This window comes from Diceros bicornis, chromosome 8, assembly GCF_020826845.1.
Source record: "Diceros bicornis minor isolate mBicDic1 chromosome 8, mDicBic1.mat.cur, whole genome shotgun sequence".
NCBI lineage: Eukaryota > Metazoa > Chordata > Mammalia > Perissodactyla > Rhinocerotidae > Diceros > Diceros bicornis.
In genome coordinates, this window is record NC_080747.1 from 49,642,604 (window position 1) to 49,657,861 (window position 15,258).

The window sequence follows — 15,258 nt, forward strand, 5'->3', positions numbered from 1 at the left end:
AAGACAGAGATGAATATCAGCTAATCACTGTCCTGAAGGAACTTATGATGGAATGAAAGTCTAGAACATAGTTAGGTACAACGAGAAAATACTATCAGAAAGAGAAAACATGGCTTAAACTGATTTTGTAGAGGCCCTTTTAAAATGCTTCCAAATATACTAAAAAAAGAATGAGCTGTGGGTTCCAGGCCAAGACACAACTCCTTTCATTAACAGATGTTTACTATGATTAATTATGACAAATCCTTCTATAATTTTAGAGTTCAGACTCTATAACTACTTCATATGTAAATGGCAAGAGGAGTAAATTAATTTTTTACTGGCTTTGTATTCTAGCTTCATCACTCCTTTCTTGGGGACCTCAGTTGCCTTAAATGTAATATGGCATAATATTAACATAGCAACATAAGGTTTAGGCTAAAAATTAACATAATATTTGTTCTGTAGCCTTCATCAGATTGTAAGAAGCAAATTAAATAATATATTCAAAGTACAAACTGCAAAGTAACTAATAAGGGTAATAAAGAAATATAATTTCAAAAATAAATAAATAAATGTAGTTCTAGCAACAGCTGAGTGAAAAAAAAAGGCTTGAATTTCATTCTATTTACTGTGCCAGTGCAAGTACTCAAAAATATTTGTTGAAGACAATCTTAGATGTTAATTATGATGTGCCTTCACTAATATTTTAGTGATTATTTGTATATACTTTTAATTTTAAATAATAATTGATGATTTTGTGGTTTTTGTTTGATAACTCAGTGTAATAATGTAACCTGAAATTGTGAAAGTATATAAGAATATTTTTAAATGACGATATAAGCCCCTTCAAAGTTATAAGGAATCTTTAAACAATTGAAGATCTAGAGAGTGCCCAATATATCATTTGATTCATAATTATAATATTATTGACAAAGAAACTGCCCCAGAGATGACATATTAATGATTGAATGAATAAATTAACTCCAAAATTAATCAAGGATTGATGGAATAAACAATTATTTATATCTTGTTTAAATATTTCAAGAACATTTTATTAATTATCTCTATGAGAGTATTGCAGATCTTTTGTTACAACTATTTCTATGTACTTCACACTTTTGGTGGCTATTATAAACTAGCCTTTAATTTAAATTATATTTTCCAGACTTCTATTATAAACAAATGCATCATTTTTTGTGTGTGTGCATGGGAAGATTAGCTCTGAGCTAACATCCAATACCAATCCTCCTCTTTTTTTGCTGAGGAAGATCAGCCCTGAGCCAACATCTGTTGCCAATCCTCCTCTTTTTGCTGAGGAAGATTGGCCTGGGGCTAACATCCGTGCCCATCTTCCTCTACTTTATATGGGACACTGCCACAGCATGGCTTGACAGGTGGTGTGTCCATCTGCACCCCAGATCCCAACCTGTGAACTCCAGGTGGCTGAAGCAGGGTGTGCGAACTTAACCGCTATGTCACTGGGCAGGCCCCAGCATCTTATTTTATTTTTTTTGTGTGAGGAAGATCAGCCCTGAGCTAACATCCATGCCAATCCTCCTCTTTTTTTTGCTGAAGAAGACTGGCCCTGAGCTAACATCTGTGCCCATTTTCCTCCACTGTATGTGGGACGCCACCACAACATGGCCTAAAAAGCAGTGCATTGGTGCACGCCCGGGATCCGAACCCGGGCCGCCAGCAGTGGAGCGCGAGCACTTAACTGCTATGCCATGGGGCCAGCCCGAGCATCTTTTTTTTTTTTAATACTGATTCAAATACTTTACGACTCTCATTAATTCTGATAATTTATCTGGGGTAATGTTTTGTAGTTTCTATGTCAACAATCACATATTTTGGACTATCTACATTTTCTTTTTCCTTCATATCCAATTTTAATACTTTCTTTTCCTTTTTTAGGTTTATCTTGGTAGTACTGCAGGTCACTGTAGGAATCATTTTGATGATAGCAGGCATAATTGTCCTGTTTCTAATTTTAAAGAAAAGGCTCAAATTTTCAACTAAGTTGTATAATGTTTGATATTTGTAAAATTTTGATAAATATTCTTTTTGAGTTAAAGAAGTTTGCTTTTTACTTCTATTATTTTCTTATATTTATTCACCAGTGCTTGTTCAATATTACTGAATTTATTTTCCAGCTAAACTGAAATTGAAATCTGTATTTCCCTTCTCAAATCAGTAATGTGTTAAATTAAACAGATAGATCGTGTAATCGTATATCATACATATTCTATAGATAAATCCTATTTAGATGTCATGTACTATCTTTTTATACATTGTTGATACTTATCATCTTTTACCTAACGTTTTCTTAGAAACAGAAGTCTATCTGATTAAGGTATGCATTTTTACTGTAACTGACCAAGTGCCATGAATATATCATGTGCTCAAAAATAACTGAATTTGTTCAATTCATGATGAATTGGTGACTTTTTTCTCTTTTTTTAATTCATAGCTCATATTTTTGACATATTCAGAATGCCCCAGGCACCAGGCTCATGGCCATGCCCTAGGCAGTGCGTTATTTTTTTAGCGTAGCCAACATAAATTCTGTTATCTTCCACATTTTAAATTTAGGGAAACTAAGAGCTAGAGTATTAACGGAATTTTGCCAAGACCACACCACTATTACATGGCAGAACCAAAATTTTTCCCATGGATAATTTGAGTCACAACACAACGTTGCTTCTCAACATGAGTTTGAAAAGGTAATTGCAAACCCTTAAGTTTAAAAATATTCTTTATGTGATCCTCTAAAATTACTGGCTATCGACAATTTGTGATGTAAATGCTAAAAACTTACCGTATTTCAAAGGCTGTTAGTTTAACAACTGCTTATACACTTATGATAACAAGAGGGGTTTTGGCATTTTCACTCCAACAATTATGGAGATATTTGATGCTTCATTCTCATTACTGAGATATAATTGCAATGACAAGACACTCCAAAGACAAGAGGAGAGACAGTAAGTTTCTAAAAAACTAACTAGGAAAAACTTTAGATTCATAAATTGTTGAGTAAACAATATTAGTTCTAGAAAATTGCTGGCTTCAGTTCTAATTGCACATTTTCCTTTGTGTTTTTTCTTTGAAATATTTAGAAAAAGTTTGCTATGGAAAATGATGGATTTCAAAGTTTTTAAGAGGCATTGTTTAAAGTCTTCTCAAAGGACTTTATCATTATCTTAGACAAGTCTTTGATTTAGATATGTAAATAGCAACTGGAATAATAGCCATGTTTCCCTGTCAATGTAACAGGATGCCACAGCATTTGCTTTACTTGGCACACAATCACTGCATTTCATTATTTTGTGGATGTTCATTACACTTTATTGCCTTATCACTATTCCTCAGCTGGCGAATATGCTCTTTGTAAATGTATTTACACCAGGGAATTTTGATACAACCCTTGTGCAATTATTCACATCCAAAATTGCACTTGACACTGCTACATTATTTGACATATAAGAATGAAGTTTATTTATCATGAGTATATTCATGCTTGCCTATGTGCATTATTTTAAATGTACATAGTTTATTTAGAAACTGATACATTAATATATGAATAAAATATAGCATAAATATTTCAAAAATTAAGAGCTGCAGATACATTTTAATGAATAATTTGTTTCTTTTTGGTGCTTGTTTCTGGACTTTTCCAGTGCTCTTTTTTAACTTTTATTTTTATCTTTTTTATGCTGAGGAAGATTAGCCCTCAGCTAACATCTGTTGCCAATCTTCCTCATTTTTTCTTTTTTTTTTTTTGCTTGAGGAAGATTTGCCCTGAGCTAGCATCTGTGCCAAGCTTCCTCTATTTTATACCTGGGTTGCGGCCACAGCATGGTTGATGAATGGTGTAGGTCTGCACCCGGGATTGGAACCCATGAACCTGGGCTGCTGAAGCAGAGTGTGCTGAACTTAACCACTAGGCCATGGGGCCAGCCCCTGCTCTTTTTTTAAATTCTAATTTTTTATGACCATTTTTTTTAAATGTTTTTCTATCATAGCATTAATTACTTCATTAATTCACATTTGATAATGAATAGTCATTTAACAATATTAGCAAATTTCTTATCCATCAATATTGTATATACTTACTGATATATATCATCCTTGTTATTTCCAATTCTTGAATAAATAGTTACTATTAGGGCCTGAATGCAATGAGATTGTGTCAGATCTTGAGGATATGTAAACAGTTGAGAGGAAAAATAACAAAGTGTAAGGAAAATGCAAAAGTATTAACAGAAATTTATTATAAAAAATCTCTTCAGTTAGATTTGTTTTATGAAATTTTAAAAAAATTTAGTAGCAAGTAGGAAATAATTATTCCAATGCTAGAGTGTTCTCCCTTATTAAGATCTGTAGACAGTTAATTTTAAGCTAAATTTGCCAAATCTGTGTATCTGAATTTTAATAGTGAGATTATGCTGTTATGCCCAACAAGAGAAAATAGACTTTTGATTGAAACAGAAATTCAATGTTAAGCAAAAAATAACTATGCTAAATTAATACTCTTCCAAGATCACAATCAATATTCTGTATGGATGTGTATATCTGTGGATAGATGAATTGATGGATGGCTAGACAGATAGATTGGCAGATGCACTTGATAAATGGCAGGGAATTATTGTAGTGACATCAACTACCAAAATGGAGCCTTGCAGTTTTGTTATTATCAGTAAACTTGAACAGATTTTATCACTACTTCTATATTCTCTCTTCATTGCAATAAAACATACACTTTTTCAAAAAGCTTCCATTTATTTCTTTCTTTCACAACCGTATACCAATACGTTTAGTAAATATAAAACAATTCTATGTCATGTAATTCAGTTATTCTGTGGTCAATACCCATGTTTGTGCTATAAAAAACAACTTGTTACAGTAGTTATATTTAAAGACTGTGAGGTTTGTGCCACATTTATATGCTATAAGACGGTAATAATAGTAAGAATGAATAATGGAAAAGAAAGGAAGATATATTTCGAATAAAGTAAAATATAAATTAATTGGCTTTGGTGTTGAAACGCATTGACATTTGATCCTCAATCGCCACCCAACATTAAGATTTACATTAAGAACACAAATTGTATGTTTTCTTGAAGCACAAACTTGTTCCCATTGCCCTAGGAATATTTGGATTATTAGATTAAATCATTATGGTGAACATTTTCAAAGAAATTTTTAAAAAAGAAAATGAAATACACTGTGTTTATAAAGTTAATAAATCTAAATTATAAGAAGCTTGTAATTTTTTTTAGAAAAACTTGTTTTGCTTTTAAGCTAACTAATTAAAATGTACAGTTTTTACCTTTCTATGCATCAATAACGCTGTAAGCAACCTGCAAAGAGAATTTTATTTAATGATCAACATTGTTGTTTCTGAATAACTAATATTATTCTAAAAATACTGATTTACTTCTGGGCATGTTTTGGTGAGAGATGAGGTTGCACGGGTTATTCACTAGCTCTTTTGTCCAGTGCTTCATCAGAGAATCTCCACTTTATTTAGTTAGTTTCAATTTAAAGAACAATAGTATTTAAAAATACTTCTTTTTCAAATTAGCTTTACCTAGGATATTCTGTTTTTAGCAACCAGATTGGCAAGGAGTGTAAATTAACCTCACTTATTTCTAATGACTGTCAAATTGACAAGATTTAAGTGCTCATTTTATTCTTCTAAAACTGTTTTCTTTGTTGAAGTCTTATTATCCTCAACATTAAAATTCTATGCTTTGAAATTTCCTTACTAAATCCTAGTAATTTATGAAATAATGTCCTTACTAAATCCTAGTAATTTACCAAATAAATCCCTTGCTTACTCAGATCACTAAATATATTTTTCTGGGAATGAAGTAATAAATATGTATATTTCGTTTTATTTCATGAAATTTCGGGCTCTAGGAGCACAGTCCTTCTTAATGAGGAAACACATGGAATCCTGATGAAAGCAAAAGAAAAGCAAAATCTGAAAACACGGTATATTTCCTTAAGTCTGTTGATAATGCTAAATACTAGATAGAGGTGGGCGTAGGCATTAATATGTACAGGTGTGTTGTGTTATGGAATTAGAAGAATTCTGAAAAATGTTGTGTTTCACTACATATTAATGAAGACAACTCTATTGTGGAGTATTTCTTTATTTCTGAGAGAGCAATTTTGTTTCTGATTGCTGGTGATTATTTTGAAAATTCCAAATAGTTACTTGATATTTGGTATGATTTTGTGATAAGCATTTGAAATTATATGAATTAATTTTTTAATCTAACTTTTCTTGGCATTTGTGTTCATTTTCTAGGGCTACCATAACAAAGTACCACAAACTAGGTGGCTTAGAACTTTATTGTCTTACAGTCTTGCTAGAAGTCCAAAACGAATGTGTTGGCAAGGACTTTCTTCCTCAGAAACCTGTAAGGGAATCCTTCCTTGCCTCCTGCTAGCTTCTGGTAGCCTTGGATTTTCCTTGACTTGTGGCAGCATAACTCCAATTTTCACATGACATTATCCTGAAGTCTCTACACATAGTCCTCCCTCTGTGCATATCTGAGGGTGTGTCCAAATTTCTTCTTTTTATAAGGATACCAATCATATTGGATTAGGGTCCATTTAATGACCTCATCTTAACTTGACTACATCTGCAAAGACCTTATTTCCAAATAAGGTCAGATACAGAGATACTGGAGGCCAGGATTTCAACATATCATTTTGGGAAGACACAATTCAACCCATAATAGCATCTAATAATGTAATCACAGAAATTTATTTTCCTCCACTTTTTTCTCCCCATCCTCATTATTTTGCTCCTGATATCTTGTATTTACTATATTCCTACCTTGTTTCCAAAGATATAGTTAATATTAATTAATGTTGATAAGCCCTAAGGTAAAAATTACATGTATACGTAATATGACTTCCCATTTGTTCCACGACATGCTGTTATTTATGTCTGAAGTTGGGTTCTCCCAAAGATGATGAAGGGTTAGAATCCTCCTTGAGTTCTTCCAATATAAAACTTTATCATCAAGTTAGCATGCACATTGATGTTTTTAATTTTCAGTGGAAAACTCTTTAAAATATTATGGTCTTTGATTTATTTATGTAAAAGATATTTATTGAGTGCCTGTGATGTGTTCTAGGTACCAGGAATATGGCGGTGGTAAAGGCAGAAAAGGCTCAGCCCCATGGAGATTACATTTTAACCCTGCATAACTAGAAAATCTAAAAACAAGCAAATATGTTAGACTGAAAACTACTAGGAAAGAAATGAGTGGCCACGGTGGTTTAGAGAGTAGGCATCCTGTGTGACGGAAGGGCATTATCAGGAAGATCTTCTCCCAGAAAGTAGCATTTGAAAGAAGATCTATCTGCATGTTTGAGAAGTCGCTGAGAGAATTGTGCATTAGGAACAGGGAAGAACAAAATCATAGGACCTGAGGTAAGAAGGACGTGATATTATCTAAATACAAAGAAGTTCCATGTTGCTAGACTCTATAAGATGAGGTTAAAGATGTCATCAGGAGTTTTCTAATTCTAAATGAGTAGGACTTTTTAGAAGTTTGTGTTTTATTCTAAGTGAAAGGGGAAGTTTGTGGAGGCTTTCAGGCTGAGCAATGACATGCTTTATATTTTGAAAAGAAAACTCCAGGGCCAGCTTTGTGGCCCAGTGGTTAAGTTTGACACGCTCCACTTCAGCAGCCCGGCTTTGGTTCCTGGACGCAGACCCACACCACTTGTCAGTGGCCATGCTGTGGCGGCAACCCACATACAAAATAGAGGAAGATTGGCACAGACCTTAGCTCAGGGTGACTCTTCCTCAAGCAAAAAAAAAAAAAAAAAAAAAAAATTGAAAACTCCACATCTGATTTGAAAATAGTCATGAAGGCGGCATTTCCTGCTTTTCTTCCTACAGATCATTGCAAAACAACAAAGGAGAGGAACTAACAAAAATTTAAACTCCATTATCAGTAAAACAAATGTAACACCAAACTGCAAATTGAGCGAAAGCATGGCTAAAAGTAGAAGGTTGCAGGATAGAGCTGCATAAGAAATAAAGCAGAGAGAGTTCATGATTTTAGATCTCGGGGAGAAGCTGCTATAGGAACTGAGAACAGAATTAAAACATCAGACTATTTTATAAGAAAAAATAAAGAAAGAAAAGGAAGAAATAAATAAACAAACACAGTTATAACATGGCAATTTGTTAAATAATGAAAATACTATTCATCTTGGTGTATACCTGACTCTAAATGGAATGGCTGCATGATCGTGGCAAGCCACTACATTCTAGACTTTGTTTTTTTGTTGGTGAAATAAGGGCAGTCATCAGATTTATTATAAAATACTTTGTCTTAATTCTGCAACAAGATTTTTTTTAAAGAATACACAAATACTAGGTCTAGAATTCCAAAGCTCTCTTGATCTGAGGCTGTTCTGTGATCCAGCCTGCACAGCCTGCCTCATATCAGACACTTGAACTGCTCTCTGCACATCTGTTCTATTTTTCTATCATCTACTCCTCCTGCTTATGACTACGTTCTCTTCCATCATAACTTTGCCTTGCTCGTGGCGTGCGACAGTCTGTCCTTCCTTGACTCTTCCTATCTTCTGGTAGTCTCAGGCTTTCCTTGGTTTGTGGCAGCATTGCTCCAATCATCCCATGACATTATCCCAAATTCCACATCAAAACCTTTTAAGTGCTGCTTTCAACACTCCCTGCTTCGTTTTCTCAGGACTTCTTAGTTCAAACTAGTGAGAAATGATTAGATTTCTCAGGGTATATTTTTGCACCAAGAGACATCATAATTTATGGGGCAACTTACAAATTTCCTGCTCCTTGGGGAAAGTACCATTCCTGGTTGATTCAGCAGCTGCTGGCAGGATAAGAGTTATATAACATCAAACAAACATAGAAGGGAGCATAAGCATGTCAATTAACAACACACCCTTTACTTAGCAGCATAGACACTCTTTCAGTACTTGGAATGTCAAAGATGCAACCCCTCATACACTGTTAGTGAAGCTATAAATTGCCACAGCTTTCTGATTCTGCAATATCTATTAAAATTATAAATACATATACCCTCTGACTCAGCATTTTGACTTCTAGGAGTCTCTTCTGTAAACACAATTGCTCATGTGGAAATTGATATATACAATATTGGAGCATGGTTTGTAATATCTTTAATCAGAGCCTCATTTAATAAATTATGCCACATCCATTTAATGGAATATTCTGCTGAAATAAAATATATTAAAGATTTTACTAAATTCTGATATGAAATTTTTTCCACTATGTAGTATTAAATTTAAAAAAACAAGCATGGTATTGATTACTGTATATATTACAGAAATATACACATTTTTTGCTTGTATATGTTCAAAGTATCACAGATAAATAAAACTGCTAACATTTGTTGCTCTTGATGGTCTCCCCAGGTGACTGGGAGACAGGTGAATGTTGGGAGAATTTTTGCCAAATTCAATTTTGAAACTTCTGAATTTTTATTTATTTATTTATTTATTTATTTTTTGGTGAGGAAGATTCGCCCTGAGCTAATATCTGTTGCCAATCTTCTTCTTTATGCTTGAAGAAGATTCACCCTGAGCTAACATCTGTGCCAGTCTTCCTCTATTTTGTATGTGGGTCACTGCCTTAGCATGGCCACCAACGAGTGGCGTAGGTCTGCGCCTGGGATCCGAACCAGCAAACCCAGGCCACCGAAGTGGAGCACACTGCACTTAACCATGACGCCACGGGACCAGCCCTGAAACTTTTAAATTTTAACTCATCTAAAGGTAACTAGCTATTCAGACATTAAATTGAAAAAAATAAAATCAAAAAATAAAAAGTTATAGAAAGTTAGATTCAGAGACCTTTTAGCAGGCTGTTGAAATTGCAAGAGATGATGATGTTTTGGATTGGTAGGCTGATCTGAGACACATTTTGTAAGTAAAATTGATATTATTAGCTGAAAGACTAGAGATGGGGGAAGAGTGAGAAACCCGAAGGACCAAGTGTGTCTCCCAGAGCTTTGACTTGATTAACAGGATGGAGGATGACATACTTGTAGAGGCTGGGGAAATGTTAGGGAGATAAATGTACTGGAGAGAGTTGAAGCAGAACCAGGTGAGTGCCTCTTGGAAGATTAGAAACTGCTACGGTAGGAACTGCATTCAACCATGCAAGTCCCATAGATAATTCAGTGCATATATGAGTACCTGGAACACTCTAAGACACTCTGACAAGAACATGAGCAGAACAGTCACGTTCCTGCTTTCTTGGTACCAACTGTGGCCCTATGGAGCGGTGCTAAGGGAAGGCTGCCAGGGAGGGCTTTTTTGAGGAAGACCGCTTAGGCTGAGAGATAGAATGAATAGAAATTGACTAGAATAAATGAGACCTGTATATAAAAAGGGCTTAGGGTAGAAAGAAACAAAGAAAACAATTTTGGCTGAAGTGAAGAGGTAGGCAGAAGCCCAAAGATGAATGTCTAAACAGCATGGAAAGCTATTAAGATTGGCAAACACTTTAAAAATGAACCAAGCCTAACAGATACCTGGGGAATACATAGGAATAAATACCTTTAGTGAAATTTTACTTCAACACTAAAAATCATTAATTTAGAACAGCTTTGTCATTGTATTTTATTTTCATACTTAAAAGGCTGATTTTCTTCGGATAACCACTTTACAGAAACATTACTTCACAAGTAGGTACAGTTAGAGTGGTTTCATAGCACAGCAGTACCTTCCACATATTTATTGTTGGAAACACAAAGCTTTAAATGCTAACATGAATTTTAAATTAAAATGATGCACATATGACAAGTTAAATTTTCTATGGGAAATATCAGAATAGAGTTAGTGTTAAAGTGGCAGTCAAAAAGGGAAAAAAAGTAATTTAGATAAGAAAATAGAAAATGCCCTTAATGACATAAATGATAGAATGGAATGCCTAACACTCATGCTGTGTGCTTTATATAGGTATTTCCTCTTAATGCCAGGCAATAGAGCAAACAAGACATTTTAATTAGATTTTTTCCTACATTTTTGTCACAGAGTTCAATTTGTATCTATTTGTAATTAAAATGACATTAAGCAGTGCTATTTTCAAGTAATACAATATTTCATGGTAAAGACCTCATATAAAAACCTTCACTAAGTCTATAGACTCAATTATAGAATAGGTACTTCTGTGCCCTAGTGTGAAAATAATGATGCATTGTCCAATTACCTTCAAAAGAAGAATTCAATTTGAAATTTAGTCATATACTGCCTTTCATTGCTTCTTAATTGATTCATGCATGTGTGATTTGTCTGACCAACAACTCCAAAATCTTCTGGAATAGAAAGCTTACAAATAATTCCTACTTTGAATGTACACCAAACATATGTTCAGACAAGGTGTTTAGAAATACTTACAGAGGCAGAATGAAAAAACAGAAAGATCTGGTATAAGAAATGTGTGGGCTTGACTGCAGTTTCCCCATTTCTCTCTCTCTCTGTCTCTCTCTCTCCTAGCTCTCTTTGCTTCTTTCTAAAATGTAATTAATAAAACCTACTTCCCAAACATGGACATCTTAGTGCATTATTAGGTTATGATGCATAGTAGAATTCAATTCAATTTTATTGTAGTATAATTCTATGATTTGCAAATCATTTGTAAATCATAAAACTATAGATATAAGTAATACAAATGGATTATCTTCTTCAAGATGTCTGACTATTAGTCATTCATTAGCTAATAATAACTTCATATACACTGTATTAATTTCCTAGGGCTGCTGTAGCAAAGTACCATGAACTGGATAGCTTAAAATAACAGAAATTTATTCTTTTGCAGTTATGGAGGCTCGAAGTTTGAGACCAAGGTGTTGGCAGGGCCATGCTCCCTCTGAAGCCTCTGGTAGAGGATCTTTCCTTTCCTTTTCCAGCTTCTGGTAGCCCTAGGCATTCCTCGGCTTGTGATAGTATAACTTCAATCTCTTTCTCCATCTTAACGTGGCTATCTTAACTCTGTGTCTGTAGGCAAACTTGCTCCCTTTTAAAGGCCAACACTCGTATTGGATTAAGGGCCCACCTCACTCCAGTGTGACCTCAACTAATTATATCTGCAATGACCCCATTATCAAATAGAGTCACATTCACAGGTATTGGAGGTTAGGTCTTCAGGTTATCTTTTGAGGAGACACAATTCAACCCATAACATACACTAAAATATATATAAAAACAAAACAATAAAAACATCAGCTACTTAGGATATGACTGACAGAAAATTTATCGTTTTAATTGGGATGGAATTTTCATTACATATAGGATTATACTCTAATTGTTGTTACATATACTAACTGAATCTAGTCCACCCAGTCTATTGCTAATAGTAGACCAATTTCATGCGTTAAACAATGGGAAGATATTAACTCTTTCCCAATTTGATACCTGCCCTTTGGTTCAATTTCCACTGCCCTTTTATAGTTTTTATCACAATTGTGAAAAGAGTATGAAAGTGTTATTTCTTGATTGTATTTTCTTTTAAGGGGTTGTTTCAAAACATTGGTCTTTACAGGTTCTTGAATCAAATACTATCAGCAAGACTACATTGTCATCCCAAGAGAGAAACAAATCAGTTCCCTGGTGTTCCTGGATAATATATATCTGCCTCTGGATTGAAGAATTCTTGAAATTCTGGGACTACCTGATTTTCTTTGTTTGAATAGTAAAATACCAATATATTCCTTTTTAATACTTTACTATTTTGATAATTTTCAAGAAACCCTACTTGAATTTACTGAAAAAAATATTAGATTCTCATTTAGAAAACTAAAGGAGGGCTTTTATCATCTGACTGAATGATTTCCTCAAAGCCTACATTTAGGGCAATAAAGTTTTCCTCATAATATCCCAATGTTTGCAAAACAACACAAAACAACATAGAACTCTCTTATGCATAATTATTTTCTAATAAAACTTCGTGTAAACTCATGAGGATTGACACAAAATAATTGCTCAGTAACTGCTGAGATGTGGTGTCTATACTTGATGGTGTTTGCTAGGTAGGTGTGTTGGCAGTAGAAAATTTTAAAAGAATAATGTATAATGCTTGTGAGTGTACAATTTGCTTAAAGGCATGATGAGTATTGCTATACTTCTTGTATTTAATTTAATAGGTTCTAAAGCAAGAAGCTATACAATTTTGATGAAAGATAACGTTGTTTAAGTAATTATAAACATCAAATATCAAATATAAAAAATTATATTACGTTAATAGTCCCCACTTAACTGAGAAGTATAATTCAATTGTTACACTATCAAATTCTACCATTAAATAAATATAAATATTAATTGTCTCATTTTAGTCCCCAGAGACTTTCCCTAATTTACACTTTTTGGGGGAAAGTTTTTGCAGCCTTTTCACTTAGACTTTTAGAATTATCAGCCCAGTAGGGACTACCATTCACATTGTCTCATGTTGTGTGTATCTTAATTTCAATACATTTTTATTAATTAGATTCTATGAATATTTTCCTTTCAAAATTTCCATTGAAAACGATTTTTCTCTTCTTTTTATATTCAAAGACATATAAATATTAAAATTTTCTAAATTTTCATTGTAAATGTAAATTTTTTGTCAAGTCAATTTTACCAGTTTTAAAGCTCAAACAAAACCTATAGCAGATATTTGCCATCAGAAAGTTTTATTTGTTTTAGATTTTTAGCTCTAGATGAATTTATAGTAACTAGATAGTACTGTTTAGAACTAGTCATCATTAGATATTTAGTATACCAAACATAACTTTACCTTGTGTATAGACAGCTATATCATATCACTAACAATAAAATACTCTTTTGGTTATGATAGAGTGGTATGAAGGTCAGCTTTATCCATTTGTTTCACACATATGTGTGTGAGATGTTCTCTTTTCACTGGCCTAATTCTGCCCCTGATTTTAGTACATCATCCTAATCACAAGGGCTTTGGTATGTGAAGATGAAGAAAAAGATATAATTATAGCACACATATTAGGAAGCTTAGCTAGAGGCATCTTCTTTCAATGGTTGTTTAACAATTAAAATTCTTTCCACCCTATGTGTCTACAAGCCCTGTCTACACTGATTTAAACAAAAAGGAAGATTACTAGCTTTTATATGTTACCAATTCCAGAAGTTAAGTTCCACTCAGGAATGGCTGGATTTAGAACTCCAAGAATATGATCAATACTCAGTTTCTTTCCATCTCTCAGTTCTGCCTTCTATTGCGTTGGCTTTGTCTTGGGTTTTAAATGGTAGGAACCTGGTGGACTTTCTTTCTTTTCTTCTTTCCATGGATTGTCAACAGGAGTCATAAGCATCACTGCTTAAAGTTCAAGTGTCATCACGTTGCTCATATGGAAAAACCCTTCACTCTTCCTGTACCTTCTCCTTCTATGAGGACCAGCTTAGTCTTTGAGGTCAGAGAAGAGCTCCTATTCACTTAAAATGGGAACTTTTATGCTTCAGAATTGGTACTGACAATAGAAAGTATCATGAGTGCCCTAGAAATCATATGAAGTTTGCTAAAATATCAAGACACCATGTCCCTTGACATATCACAATTCTTGGCATATATGTATTAAATTTATTTAGGATGAACACATATATTGAGAATAAGTGTTTCCCTTGTTTTTTTCCTCTTCTCTCCTCCCTATATCAAGTGAAAAGAGATTGATAAGATATTCTAGGAATATTTGGCATATGTTTTCTGGAGATCGGAAGGCAAGGACCCATGCTTGACACTCATCTAGGAAAATTTAATATCAGATAGTTGGCTGGAGCAGCCCCTGAGGTAGAGCTAGGGCCATCCTGTGCTTCCATTTATAGAGAGTCAAAAATAATCAAATGTTTCTTATGGGATAGAATGGATGTTTTAGAAGGTATCTGACATCTTCGGTAAGGCTTTTTAATGTAACAAATGAGACTAACAGAAAGAGTCTTTTGGAGTCCATCCACAGAAACCAAATTTGATGAGGAATTTATAAGCAATGAATTAAAGAGTCCATTGTCTGTGCTGGGAAAGATGACATCAGAAGTTTCCAATCATGGATTGTAAAAACACAAAAAGTACCTGCAAGAATAAAAAGATATTTGGCATCTGTGCTCCAGAACATCGATGTCATATTACAACTGATCCTCCCAAGTAATGTCCTGCACCCCCTACTCATCTTTTATCCATATACCCAAGTCCCAAGACACATCTACTTTGAACAAATCTAAAGGAAGAAG

General features: G+C 33.9%; 1 long non-coding RNA gene across 2 annotated transcripts in view; it reads left to right on the forward strand.

Annotated features, from left to right (window-relative positions):
- LOC131409643 (uncharacterized) overlaps nt 1–15,258 on the forward strand; it is a 40,737-nt gene that overhangs the window by 13,991 nt on the left and 11,488 nt on the right. The window contains exon 3 of one of the 2 annotated variants that reach the window (XR_009220971.1): nt 6,299–6,907. The exons of the other annotated variant lie outside the window; for it this stretch is intronic. This is a non-coding gene — a long non-coding RNA (uncharacterized LOC131409643). Of the gene's footprint in view, nt 1–6,298; nt 6,908–15,258 lie in introns of those variants that run through there. 2 annotated transcript variants of the gene reach the window in all.